We start from the raw sequence: 14,647 nt of genomic DNA on the forward strand, positions 1-14,647 counted from the left end.
TGGGAACAGCACCAACACCCACCGACCATGCACGCAACCTAGGATTCATCCTTGACTCCTCCCTCTCCCTGGCTAAGCAGGTCAACGCCGTCTCCTCCTGCTACAACACCCTCCGCATGCTCCGCAGGATCTACAAGTGGATCCCGAATGAAACAACAAGAACGGTGCAGCAGACTGGACTACGGCATCGCACTCTATGCAGGAATCCCAGCTAAACACCTATGACGACTACAACGCATCCAAAACGCCTCCGCCCGACTGATCGTCAACGTCCCCCGCCGCAGCCACATCACCACCCACCTGAGAGACCTACACTGGCTCCCCGTCGACAAGAAGATCACCTTCAAGGTCCACACCCACGCACACAAATTACTCCACACGCCGGACCAGCCTACCTTAACAGCAGACTCAGCTTCTACACCCCCACCGTCCACCTCCGCTCCACCAGCCTCGCCCTCGCCGCTGTTCCCCACACCCAACGAACGACCTCCGGCGACAGATCCTTCTCCTACCTCGCTGCCAAAACCTGGAACACCCTCCCTACCCACATACCGAAGACCCAAGACCTACTCGCCTTCAGAAGACTCCTCAAGACCTGACTCTTTGAGCAGTAACAGCACCCCCCCTCACCTCTGCACCTTGAGACCCTCACGGTTAAGTAGCGCGCTCTACAAGTACACTGATTGATTGATTGATTGATTAGCTCTAGCCATGGGCGTGTGCTCAGGATGGCCGGGGGCCGTCCAAACGCCGGCGATTCCCCAGTGCGGCGCGAATTCCGTGCCTGGGCTGGAGAATTAATTAGTGGGCGGAGTGAAGTAGGACGGCCGGGGGCCGTCCTGAGCACGCAAGGGGTTATGCCCCCTAATTAACTCCTTGCACCGCTGCGAAATTCGCGCCGCAGGGAAGTGGTTAATGCTTAGGCTATATTTGTTATTTCTTTGTTTTTGTTAGCAATATTTTAGTTGTTTTTGCTATATTTTTGTTATCGATATTTGTATGCTTACTGTTTATGAATAGGGTCATGGTATTTATGTTTTTAATGGTATTTGTCATTTATTGATATATCGCTTGATAAAGATCAAAGCCTATTAGGGTCATGGATGATCTTGATTTACTACTTTCCACTCTCTATGGCGCACGGCAGCATGAGGGCCACTTTCAAACTTTCTGTTGTGTCTGATTGATCCTAGTCATGGGTCTTAATTCTCCAGGTCAACAGTTCAGGTTGTACTCTGATGCTGAGAAACAAGAAGTTCCGGGCTGTTCCTAAATAGAGTGAAGGTTGGATGTTGGTGACTACTTTATGTTGTGGATGGACGCGTGGGTATCCACTGTGTTGGATATAATGGCCTCACACACCCTGTGTGGGTAGGTCCCGGCAGAGAGGGGTAGGTCTACGAGAGGGAGCGCGGCAGAATACAACCTGAAAACTGAGAGGTTATACCCGCAGCTCTACCTGCCGGGTGCTGTTGTTGTGACTCACCCAACCAAGATAGGCAATTGCAGCACAACACAGGTATTACTTTTGACCCTTGACACTGATTAGAAAAAGTCTTCTAGCTAGGTAAGGGCACCATGTAGACAGTTAACAAATCTCAAAACTTTTTGTTTATTTTTCTTGGTCCTGAGGAATCGCTTGTCAGAGGACGAATAGCGAGAAAAATGTCGACCGATTGATACACCCTGTAGTCTAGTCTCGCACTAGGGGACATTAATTCCCTACGAGCCTATTCTATTTCTCCAATTTTAATTTGAAATAAGGGACCGCTAGAATAAACCTGATCCTGGTACCCTTTACTCCAATTTTAACTTCTTCACCACGTCTACACACTAATGGCCCCTCACCCACACTTCACCCATACGGCAGTTGGAAAAAGATCTCCGCCAAAGAGCCCCTCTTTGAGGTGTTGCCCGTTGGGTATTGCACCGCCGACCCAACGAGGAGCATTGCCGATGATGAAGCATGACACCTGCAAGGGTGTGTGAGGCCATTATATCCAACATAGTGTATACCCACTCGTCCATCCACAACATAAAGTAGTCACCAACATCCAACCTTCACTCTATTTAGGAACAGCCCGGTACTTCTTGCTTCTCACACTTATTTGGGCGAACACCTGGCTGGACCTACCACTCTCTCCTTGAGTGGGAAATTCGCCTCCACCAATTTTCCGTTCCCCTCCTTGAAAATATATGTACTCTGATGCTGCCAGGCAATAGGCTTGGTATCCCTGACAAAAAATCCAGTCTAGGATTTGTTGCAAATACTTTCTTACCTGATCGCATCCACATCTGTCTCAAGGTGAACACAATTTGCAATCTCTGTAGGACCAACTGTAACACACAGGTGAAACTGTATTGCTCTAGTGATACTTGTTTCTTACCCTGTGGGCCTTGTCATGTTGTACCTCCCAGCTGTGCACAACCCTGCTTCCTTTTCCTTGATCACTGTTGTGGTATTTTGTGTCAGGTGAGCTCCTTGTCATGCACATGGTTAGAGGTATTTTTGGGGACCTACTCGGGCAAGCAACTGATAGTTCAGGGTTGATGGCAGTGGGGAGCTCAGAGGAGATAGATGCTTGGAAAATGGCAACTGGGGCAGAGTTACAGAACTAGAATCTGATATAATTATGTCTAAACCTTTTCATTTTCACGACCCAGGAATTTTATCATGCGAGCCCTGGTAGTTGGAGGTGTTAACAGAATTTTCTTCATTTTCTGGTCATGTTGTTGCCCATTTTCACATGTCTGATTCACTTCCAGGTTAATGCAGAACGAACCTTACTAACCATCACTATATAATGCAGGATCTACTTGAATGTAGTGCTTTGGAATGATTCATGAGTTTTTTATCTTGATCCTCGCCTGTGTTACTGACTTTATGCTTATGGTGTATGTCTTGTCTAATTTGTTGAATTTTGCCTTCCTATATCTGCATGCATTTGGTTTCTTGTGTTTCTTATTTTTTAAGAGCTTTTTTGTGATATTGTTTGAGCTTTCTTCTGAAGTATTTTTCAACATGTATTTTGGCACCAACCTTCCATTTCACTGCTTTCGTTCTTGAACAGTGCTTTAATGTTTAAAATGAAAACGTGTTCATATTAAAAAGTTCATATATATTCATACTTTATTCTATCAGGGGTTGTTATGCATCTAATTTGAACATGTTGGCGCTCTTCAAAAGACAATTACTTGATATTCATACAAAGCCAAAATAGATGGCCTTTCTTGCCCTATTTTTTCAAATTTATATAAATATTTCGGAAAATAACTTGACGGATGGCCACTATTCCACAACTGGCTTCCCATAAACTTAATTCGAAACAACATACAAAATTCATGTTAATTAAAACAATATTATCAAAAGGCAATGTTTATAAAACAAGCTTATCCAAAGGATTTTACAGATAATTGAAAGGAGAATTGCTATTAATTCAGCATAAGAGTAGGTAAAACTGCAAATTGCATCGATGCAATATTGTCTGGAAAAAGTTAGGGTAGGTGTAAGGTTATTTTGAAAATAGTTTATACAAAGATTTTTGAGATAGAAATCTGCTGAGGTGACATTCATTGTTGAATATCATGAATTTCGAATTTCATTATAATCCACATCCTTACAAAACACTGAAATTCAGACTTTAAGGCAGATCTGCAAACTGCTGAGAGGAATAATGGTACCTTTCTGTTTGCTTTTAGTGCAAAATAGCTACTTTATTTTCAAAAGGCAAGCAGAGTACCTGGCCCTTCAGCTGAGCAGCACAATCTACCCTGGCAACTGGGCTAGCAAAAGGTTCAAACCAACCAGCGGCAATAAACTTCCCTCTCCACAAAACATGTCGTGGTGTAGCAAAATGGGCTGAATCTCGCCAGCACCCCCACCCCTCTTCAATGCTGACGAGGTGTGGCAAAAACACAGGAACCGCCACGGGCACCCAAAGGGCTGGCTACGCCACTGTTCTGAACTGCACACAACCTTTTAAATGGCGTGAGTCCTTGTGGCCCTCGCACCAGAACCCACTTTAACCATCTTGTTGAGCCTGCCTGCCTGCTCTTGGATTAGGCCCTTGTCATTGACCTAAACCATTCTCTGTTGCTCTTTGATCATTTTTAGAACCCCTCCATCTCTCCTCCAGTCAACTGAACAGTTTGCCTTCCCCCGCCACAAGAAAGCCCCTGACTTCAGAGCACAGAGCTTCTTACGGTCATTCATGCACTCTTCCAATGCCCTCGTCAACCCTTCAAATACAGGTTATTGTCCTGCCTGGACAAGCGCACCCCGTCATGCCTGAACAGATGTGGGGGCTCAAAAAGAATCCTCTGATGCTCTAGCACCTGCACTCCTCTCACCTAGCAGAAATCAGCCATCTCCCTATTGAGCTTGTTCCTGGCTTTGTTTATTGCAACCGGCCGCTGTACCCACTCCACACCGTCCTAAGTAACAGCCTATTCCAGAACACATCTGTGGAACCCGTGTTGACTTTCAGCATTTCCCAAGTCAAGCTTCATGGACTTCTTCAAAACCAACCCAGTAGATTGCGCCAAGTCCTTCTTTCCCAGATGAATGACTGAAACATCAGGCTTGCCCTAATTTGCGTTGTACTCCGCAAGAGTGGCACCAGTTGCCTCCAAAGCATCCCACCAAGGCCAAACCAATGCACCTTGAAACCAATCTTTTCCATCCCCAGCTGGATGTCTCCAAATTGCCTCTCATCCTGCACTCCACCCCACTGCCCCAAGGAATGATTGCATATCCATATATCCCACCAGTGAAACTCCGCACAAGGAGCACCTGCCAATAAATCGAACAACCCATTAGTTCAGTTCTTGTCATAACATACCTCCACACATTGCTCCGCTATCTTCCAAACCAACAAATCATCCTTTACATGGTTGTAAAATTAAATTCTGTGATGTGGTTTACCTCCCCCTGCATCACAAATGCAATGCTGCTACAAAAAGCATGCCCCAAGGGCACCACTCTATCTACAGAATTCAAATGACCCAACACATTTTGCACCTGTCACATTTTCTTCTCTTCAGTGCTAATCAATCAGCCCATTCAGCATTTCCAACTTCTCACTTGGAAGCCACGACGCAATCACCACTGAATCCAACTCACTCCCAAAAAATGTCAGTGTAGCAGCCATTTTTGGATTTGCTATTTAAAAATAAAAATATATAACTGTTTGGTGCAGGGATGCATCATGTTGATGCAGCCCTGCACAAGATAACAAAATGCATTGACAGGAAATGACTACTTGCCGGTCATTTATATATTCTGTGATGGTACCTCCACCGGGGAGACAGAGTAATCTACTTCGTCCCTCTGCCAAATTATAAATCAGGCCCTTAGTCCTGTAAGTCCCAATCCACCACATGAGTACACTTCTAAAGCCCCCAAGGACCTCAAGGTAGGCACTTACAGACTCACAAGGTGACAGGCAGAGGCCAACAGCAGGGTCTAGTCCAGGTCATTTGCCACAGGTCAGCTGTATACTTCCAGAAAAAAGGCTTCCTGCAGCTTGCTGTCTCCCCATAGCCCCACAAGAGGTCAGGCAACTCACACATAGAATCATATCCTTTGTCCTCGGTACAAAATGGAGCAGATTAAGTCCTTCAGGGCTCCTCCATGAGCACAGGCAACAGGTCCAGTCCTCTTCCGACCAGGTCCCGAAAGTGTGCTGAAGTGGGTGCTTGTAGGTGCCACATTTATGCATGGCACTAGTTAGTGGGTAGGAATGACTCTTGAGAATGCCCTTACCAATAGGGTAAACGTTATCATGGCCTACCCCACCCACTTTGGGCATTTTCAAAATGGCAATCGTTTACAACCACACTAAACTTGGGATTTGAGGGCAGCAGGTGTGTATGAGGAGTGTACTATGGTAATGCTGGTGTCCTCAAACCTTAAACACTAAAATCCAGTTTGAGGCAGCCACTGTGGCCACAACAAACCCAGGACAGAAGTCTGGTAGGACAAAAGCAGAGTCCTTCAGCAAGTAGGGTGTGGATCCACAAGAACTGTTTTGGCATCCTGTTCGCTCCCTTTTCAAGTATGCCCAAGAGTTGTATGTATACCCAGCAGCCTTTCCATGCAGGATCTGGTACTCAAGCAGGATTTGAAACTGTAGTATCATAAAGGATCTCCACAACCCTCACCCCGAATTTTCTCCAGAGTTCAGAGCAGTCATCTCTGCTCACTCAAGTCAGCCTATTGTTTGCTACTGTGAGGCATTTCACACCTATTCAAGGCTAATTACTGGCTGGGAGAGGCTGAGGAGCCAATGCATATTAGCCCCAATGAACCCCAGGCAGAGAAAATCTTACTTTTCCTAATATTTATTAGAAATCTAACTGCCCAGTTTAACTGTATTTTTAACCACTATTTAAAAAAATGTTTAATTATTTTTTTAGCTGGTCCCATTCCCGAGATACTGTATTAGTATTTTAATATGTAATATGGCTTTCTACACAGGACAGCTAGGCTTGCCACCGTGAAAATAACTTTTGGTTGCTAGTCACTTTAAGGATATGTTAATGTTTTTTTTTTTTTTTTTTTTTTTAAACCTTTATTGAAATATGTGTATCAGTACAAGCGCAGGCCTACAACCACAGGGGCCGGCCGCAAAAGCAGGAGAGATAAAAAGGAGCAACAACAATGCGTATGGCAAACTGAATACAGTATAGACGAAGAATAAAGTCGTTACACAGTAGGCACCAGGATAAATAAGGTTCCATTTTATGATTTATAGAGGAGGCAGCAGCTATATCTACCAGTGCGTCATGCAACATAGACAAAAGAAAAAGGGGGGGGGACGGGAGGGATATAGCCCCCCACGCAATCAGGTAACCATAGTAGGGCGAATCCCAAAGACATCCTATGCCCATCAAAGGGTCAAAAATCAAAGACAAATCGTAGCAAACAATTTAATAGGACGCCACATAGACAACCCACCCGCCCCGAAAAGGAGAAAGTGCAGACACTCGCAAAACGAAGGAGAAAGAAAAAGGGACATAGCCCACCCCCTAGAAAGGAAGCAAAAAGGGACCATAGAACTAAACAAACTAAAATAACAAACACCCCCCCCACCCTACATCACTGTAATGGCTATGGCCTACCCCACTAAACAGCGTGCCTGTCACCCCAGAAGCACCCGAAAGATAGAAGAAAGAGAAAGGGAGAAATAACAGAGAAAGAAAAGGAGAAAAAGAGAAAAGAAGAGAAAAAAGGAGAGAGAGAGGAGAGGAGCCGGCGATCGGAACACAGAACACCTCCCCACCCGCAACAAAAGATCAATAATCGAGGTCAAATAGGATACTGAGAAAAGCCTACACAGAGGATGAAGACAGAAACTGTTCAGACAGTGAGGCCCGGAGATGCCATTAACAAAACGAAAGTTCCGCAGGCACTCAGGCACGATCACCCCTGTCCACTTCTACGAAGAGCAGAACCGCCAGACCCCGACATGGCCAAGAAACAGTACGATATAGTGGGCTCATACCAGTTAGGGAAAACAAGTGGAATCCTTGTGGAACAGCGTCCCGGCCACCAAGAAGCAACCAGGAAAGCTCGGCTGCAGTCAGAATACAAAAGTACACCAAATATCCACATAGTCAAGTACAAAATCCAGGCCGACCAGGACGAAGCAAAGAAATCAGGACGTAGGAAACACTGCAGCAGCGGCATCAAGTCCACTTGATCCCATGGAATCGAGCAATCATCCGGAGATACCAGCACAGCAGCCGGAGGAGACACAACGAAACCAACTCGGGGAGACGACACGGCGCCACAAAATGGCGGAGCAACCATGGCGGCGATCCGCAACTCCAAGTCCCGGCATTGCAAGGACAGGTCGATCCGTAGAGCAGCCAGGGCAAGCAAGACAGCACTCCGTGTAGGGGCCGCCCGAAGCAAACAAGGGCCGGGGAGAGCAAATGCAGCAACGTCCCTGTATCCAGGAGGAAGACACTCCGAGGGGTCATCCGCCATCTTGAGCACAGCACCCGCCGCCATTATCTCGTCCGCCTCCAAGTCCACCACGAGTGCCGGAGGCCCCAGGACACACAGTAGATCCGCGGCGGATGGCGCTCAGCGGAGAAAGGAGAGTCACCAGAAGAACGGGCGTGCTCCCCACAACTCTCGGGGAGCCCTGCACCGGCTCCCAGGCGGGACAAGCAACAGGAGGGGCGTATCACCCAAGGGGTGCAAGACAACGTGGCTTCTCTCTCCGGTCCGGCAGGATAACGGGCATGTGGGGCGGCCCACTATCGGGGGTGGGTCCGCTCCAGTCTCTCCGGTCCGCGGCTCTCAGGCTCCCGCCATCGGGTCTCTCCACCGGTTCCGGACTGCCGGCACCCCGAACACCTCCGGGCAGACACTGTACTCGAGGCCCCGGCGTCAGGGCCGGGAAGGCCGGCAGGACGACAAGGGCAGATCGCCGAAACCACTGCACGCCGGAGCCCCGGAAACAGACGGTAAGTGAAGGCTCTTCCTTGGTAACCAAATTCGGAACGCCCCGAACAGGATTAAAGACAGGATAGATGGTGGGGAGGAAGGGATCACGGAGCGAGGCGTTTATGCGACCGTTCCGATCGCCATCTTGGCTCCTCCCCCCGGATATGTTAATGTTAACTTTCTGCATGTTCTACTTTTAAATACCATGCACCCTGCTTTGTGGATGGCAGGTGTCTTATTATTATTTAAAGATAAGGCTTTTACCTCTCAAATGGGTTAATTTTTGACATGTTGAATTGCAGTTTTTAAATTGCTATAGTCAGGGTAGAATGTTAAGCCTAAAAACATGTTTGCACTACTACTGTAGTAGTTGGCACAATAAGTGCTGCAGTCTTCTAGTGACAGTTGACATACAGACAATTGATCCTTTTGTACCATACGCTAATGATTAATTGGCAGATTGAATATGCCAATTAGAAGTGTGCCAATTCAACTATATTTAAAGGGAGAGCACAGGAACTTTACTATTGGTTAGTAGGTATAGAGTGCACAGAGATCTAAAGACGGCAAAGATATAGGGCAGAAAATCTGGAGTGACTATTCAGAAAAGCTCGATTTCCTACAGATATTTATGACACAATATTTCTGCGTACAATATCCTGACATAAAAGCATTAGAATGTGATCAGATGTCAAAGATATCTTTATTTTTGAGTGGGTCTCAAAAACTGCTGGCAAAAAATTCACCATGGCAACAAAAGCACAGGATGAAAAAGTGGGGGATGCCCACAAAACTTCGAGCAAAGTCCTTCAGTTTTTTCACATAATCTGAAAGTATGTCTGTGAAAATATTTTCTTTTTGGGACTGTAGCAAGGCCCCTTTAACTGCAGAAACCAGGGGTCTAGGTGCCAATGGTGCAGCTGGTGCAATGTACCAGGTCCCAGACGTGGGAGAAGGCCCAACCACAACAGTCTCGTGAGCCTGAAAAGGCACCTACTAGCATAGGTGGTGGAAGTAGGAGTGCAGGGGGTGCTGTAGCACCCCCAAAATAACTATGCTGGAGCTCTAAAGGTGAATGAGCATTAAAGGTGACTTCATATTTTGTTTTTTTCTAGTCTTATTTGCTGTGTGTTCAAAGACAGCCTAGTCTTCTGACAAATTTGTGGTTATAACAGGGGGACTAGGGTTTACTTTTGGTTCTTTTACAGCAGAGTAAGGATTTTTTCAAGTGATCTACATGACAAACGTGTAGGTGCAAAAGGAAAGACTTTAGGATGTTGTTTTCCCCTAACACAGTTAAGAAAACACAAAAGAAACACTTTTTTCTAATTCTGAAGTGCGATGGAAACAAAGATTTTAATAGGATCAAAATAAATCACTGATGTGCAAATGACAAATATTCACTGGATCCCAATTTCCAGACATTAATGTTTGTGTACTATATAGTTCAATGAGTAAAATTGTATGCGTGTGCAAATTCAAGGTCATTTCAATGGAAAATGTGCTCTCTGTAATTTACAGTGTTCTGGCACACCATCCTTTAGCAATGTACATGTGACAGTGAGCTCCAAAAGCCATCACTAGCTTCCTACTAAACTCTTACTACTCTCCTGATGGATGGGCGTGGCTCATGTGCTACACTTGCTCTTCGTGTGGGACTTGGATTTTCCAGAATCCGTATGAATTGCTCCAGCACCACTCCCTACTAAGGTCACAGGAGCTCTTACATCACTGCAAGCTTGCTGCTAGCTTTGTCCAATTTCCTCAGTTGCGGGAGTCAGACTCTGAGTAGCAAAATCCAGTAAAGCACCTGCGGTAGCACTGCAAAGGCCTCATTGCACACACACTGAAGGGCTGAGCAGTGCACCTGCTCACTTTTGTAAATGAAGAGTGTGCACCATTTGGCCTTGGCTGCTTGCCACAAGCAGATCTAAAATAAGAAGTTATGCCCATGCTGCTGCGTGGATTCTGAAGAAAAGACAGTCACAATAATCACTGCATTGAGCCTGACAGGTGGGGGGCAGAAAATGGTCGTTACTAAAGAACATAAACTTACTTAGAACAGAGTGCTGGTTAAACATTGTTTGTTTAATTTTATTGAAAAAAATGTACAAGCAACTTCAAAACAACTTCTTGGGGTCACTAATGCCCATTCTTCCTTATCAAAATCAGAAGTGTCAACAGTTATTCTTCTGCGACCTGTGGAAATCAGCCATAATCTCTGAAAAAAAGGATGTTGTTCCTCAGAGAAAGATACTGAGAGAGGGAGGACTTGAGTAACTGAAATATACAGTACTGTAGTAGAGGAAAGCGAGCCATCAAATTAACAGTGGGAGCCGGTTCAAGGGTCTGTCTTGGCCCTAAGAGTTCATCTTGGTTCTAAGAGTCAAGGCACGTCTTAGCTCTAAGAGCACAGATATGAGCTGAACCAGATTTGGGATGGAAATCGTGCAGCAAATATTATGTAAAATAAATGTCTTCGAAATTATATTTATTTAACAAGCATTTAAACTTACTACATCAGATTATATCACTGTATTAAGAGGCATTTTTTTAAAAGGGACATGAACTTAGAAACATTCATGTCCCTACACCCAACCCCGACGACAATACCATTAGTGAACTAAGAGGCGAGTCAGTTGTCATGTGCACCTAATTTTACGCAAAACAGCATTATAGTCCATTAAGTCAAATATAAGAGAGATTTTTGTACATCACACAACCTCACGTATATCAAGCCTTTCTCATATGCAATAATGAAATTTTAGGAGGCAAAATAAAATAAAATAATTTCCTAGGATCACACAATTTGGTCAAGTGGCCTAGCTGGGGTTGATCCCAGGTTTAGTATTGTTTTCTGGTTTAGTATTGTTTAATTGTGCCGCCAGATTGATATCTCCCACGCCTGTTTGACATCAAAGTGCAAAGCTTAGTTTTCAATTCATGGTGCATGAGGTTAGACTGTGCGTAGCAAGTATAATCCACATGAAAGCCCAGCTCATGTAGGGTTTGAGCGCTCAAGAGGACCACAAGCAGAAACAGAGCCTGGCATCTGGCCCGAGCCTTCAGTGGCTCACCCTTCTCTATACTTTATTCTGGGTATTCTGTGCCTAGAATAAGCTTAGGTGCTGCTGCCACTGTGATACCTGTTTGTATGTGAGGATCTCTTAGCTTGCACTGCTTCTGACTGTTGTGTACCTTAGCTGGGTGTGAGGTGACCTTATACTGCTGCCAAATGCTGCACATTGTGTGTGTGTTTACCCAAAGGCTTAGACTGCTGCTCCAGATGCTGCCCGTGTTCTATGCATGCAAAGGAAGCTTCCATTGTCTCTGTTCAGATCGGTATGTGGCAAACACAAGGAGATGACAGACGGGTCGCTGAATGTTTCAGAGACTCATCCCCAGTCACAGATCTGGATTAAATCTATCATCGTTCTTTAACTCACTTCACCACCCCAGTTCAGATCCAGATGAATGCAAATCAGTCCTGACACTGTGCCTCGTGGGAACAGTCCAGCCGAACTGCCAAGCCAGGTCTTCTCTGGACCGGAAACAAACATTTTGGGACAGGTCTCGGGGTAACACCCCTCATCAGCCAGGCTAGCTTGAATCCAGTGACAAAGGGAACAAGGGACCAACGTCTGGTCATATCCTGCACAAATTAGAGTGAACAAAGCAAACACAAGGAGATGATGGACGGAGCGCTGAAACGTTTCAGACACTCACCCCCAGTCACAGATCTGGGTTGAATTCATCATCGTTCTTTAGCTCACTTTGCCACCCCAGTTCAGACCTAGCTATATGCAAATCAGCCTTGATCCTATGCCTCATGGGAACATTCCAGCCCAAACTGCCTAACCAGGTCTTCCCTGGACCAGAAACAAGCATCCTTGGACTGGTTTCGGGGTAACAACCCTCATCAGCCAGGATAGCTTTAATCCAGTGGCAAAGTGAGCAAGGGACCTACGTCTGGGCATACCCTGTCAACTTAGGGTTAACAAAGCAAACACAAGGAGATGATGGACAGAGCAATGAAACTTTTCAGACATTCACCCCAGTCACACATCTGGGTTGGATCCATTATGTTCTTTAGCTCACTTCGCCACCCCAGTTCAGATCCAGCTATCTGCAAATCAGTCTTGACCCTTTGCCTCATGAGAAAAGTCCAGCCCAAACTGCCAAACCATGTCTTCCCTGGACCAGATCGGTATGTGTTCTAAGGTTGTGAGGGAAGCATGTACACTAGCCTGGTGCTGTCCCTCTTTTGTGTATGGAAATCTTGCTATGCATGTTAGTCTGGCTAGCACACGTACTTCCCAGCGCTAGTCTTTACACTTGTACAAAATGTGAAGTGCTGATTATTTGTTGCTTCTATAGGAGGTGTTAAATGGTGCTGCCCAGGGTAATGAGAGTACCAGCGGCTCCTCTGCCACTGCTATTGGACTGCAACTTTATTATACAAGTGCCGGGCATCACTACTGCAATAGTTAACACCATATGGAAATGGTATTCTGGATCTCTTTCATTTTTTCATTAAAGCACATGCAATCCACATTTAGGTGGCATATTCGTTTTATTTTGGTTTTTTTTGTGTTTATTTTAGTATATTCTTGCACTACAAAGAAAGCCACCGCCTTGCCTTTTAGAAGGCAAGTGGGACTTATTTTTAATACCAAGACTCTTCTTCATAAAAGTACACAAAGGTTAGACTCACATACTCTACAGAGCTGGTTCAGGTATGCCTGATAGTAGATTAGAACATTGGAATGTTCAGCACTCCCTTGAACACAATGGAGTGCCCCGGGCTTCTAATGGCCGGTAGAAGTCTGGAGCTTGATCATTCCAATGTTTATTCACAGCTGTTGCTGTGAACAAAGGCTTCACAGACCCCGAGGGGATTTCAACCCCCTTGGGCTCCGTGAGGTCTTTGTTTTACAAATTAGAACATTCTGCCCTCTTGGGGGGGAATGTTCTAATAGCTTTAGAACCCTCCGTCAGATGCTTTAACAGCTATTAAAGGCTCGCTCCCTGGTCAAAGGCCCTCGTCTCTGGCATTTAACACTGGAGCGGGCCTTTAACCCCTTGGACGCTGGTGACGGTACCACTCCGTCACCAGCCACGGGTGGGCTGTGCTAATGACGGAGTGGTTCCGTCACGGCCCCGTTGCCGCGCCTGCGCGGCATTAGTTCCGCGCCTGCGCTGGACGTTCCATTGAGCGGGCGGGGCCGTGACAGAACCACTCCGTCACAAGCACAGCGCGCCCGTGGCTGGTGACAGAGTGGTTCCGTCACCAGCATGTCGGTGCCGCGCGCCTCCTCCTTCCCCCCAGTGCCGCTGCAGAAGTACAATAGTCCATGTATAAAAATCGAAGTGAGTTTTGATATAACAGATACAGACTATGTCGAAGGTGGGTGAGGAGTGTCGGGCAGATGACAGGCTGAGATGAGGCTGAGTTACTTTGCTTGCACTAGGGGACCATGACAAACTAGGTAAGCCACAGGCAGTAACATAAAAGCTACTTCCCTAAAATAGTACATAAACTAACTAGCTAAGTGAAATATAATTGTCAACGCTCTCTCACACCAGAAAGGCAAGGAGTATTGGATGTTTTAGGATGCAGAAAAAGACGTCAATGTATGATGGCAACTATTTATGTGAAGAGAACACTATGAGGCAGATTAACGTTGCCTGACGCATCTCTGCAAATCGGCAGAGATGCGCCAGGAAAGATACAGCACGCAAGTTCATCCTTGCGCCACCCATGATGCGCCGCACACCATGGCGCAGGAATGAACAGATGCGTGTCGCATCTTGGGCGTTAAGTTGGCGCAGTGCTGAAGTTGTGTTGCGTGCGGCACGCAACTCCAGCACTTTTCCAACTTGCTCTATCTTTAACGTGGTGCGTCAAGCCTTACGCCTGCTTCAAGCAGGCGCAGGATTTTGACGCATCAGCGATGGGAACGTGACTCAGTGAAATCTTGTAGATTTCACTGAGTCACTTTTCAGGGGCGTTCCTGCGACGGAACGCCCCCCCTGCACCGGAACGCCTACATGAAACCTGACGCAGGTTTCATGTGGCGCAGGGCCTTACACCGTGACGCATCTCCATAGATGCGTCACGTTGTTAATGCCTCGTAGGGATGCGCCATGTTTACGCCGCCTTGCGTGACGCAACAGCAGCGTAAACGT

At 46.2% G+C, this 14,647-nt stretch overlaps 1 protein-coding gene across 2 annotated transcripts in view; it reads right to left on the reverse strand.

Moving 5' to 3' along the window:
- NOSTRIN (nitric oxide synthase trafficking) overlaps window positions 1-14,647 on the reverse strand; it is a 743,535-nt gene that overhangs the window by 550,207 nt on the left and 178,681 nt on the right. The gene's annotated exons all lie outside the window — the stretch shown is intronic.

Source organism: Lissotriton helveticus, chromosome 3_1 (assembly GCF_964261635.1).
Source record: "Lissotriton helveticus chromosome 3_1, aLisHel1.1, whole genome shotgun sequence".
NCBI classification, from domain to species: Eukaryota; Metazoa; Chordata; class Amphibia; order Caudata; family Salamandridae; genus Lissotriton; species Lissotriton helveticus.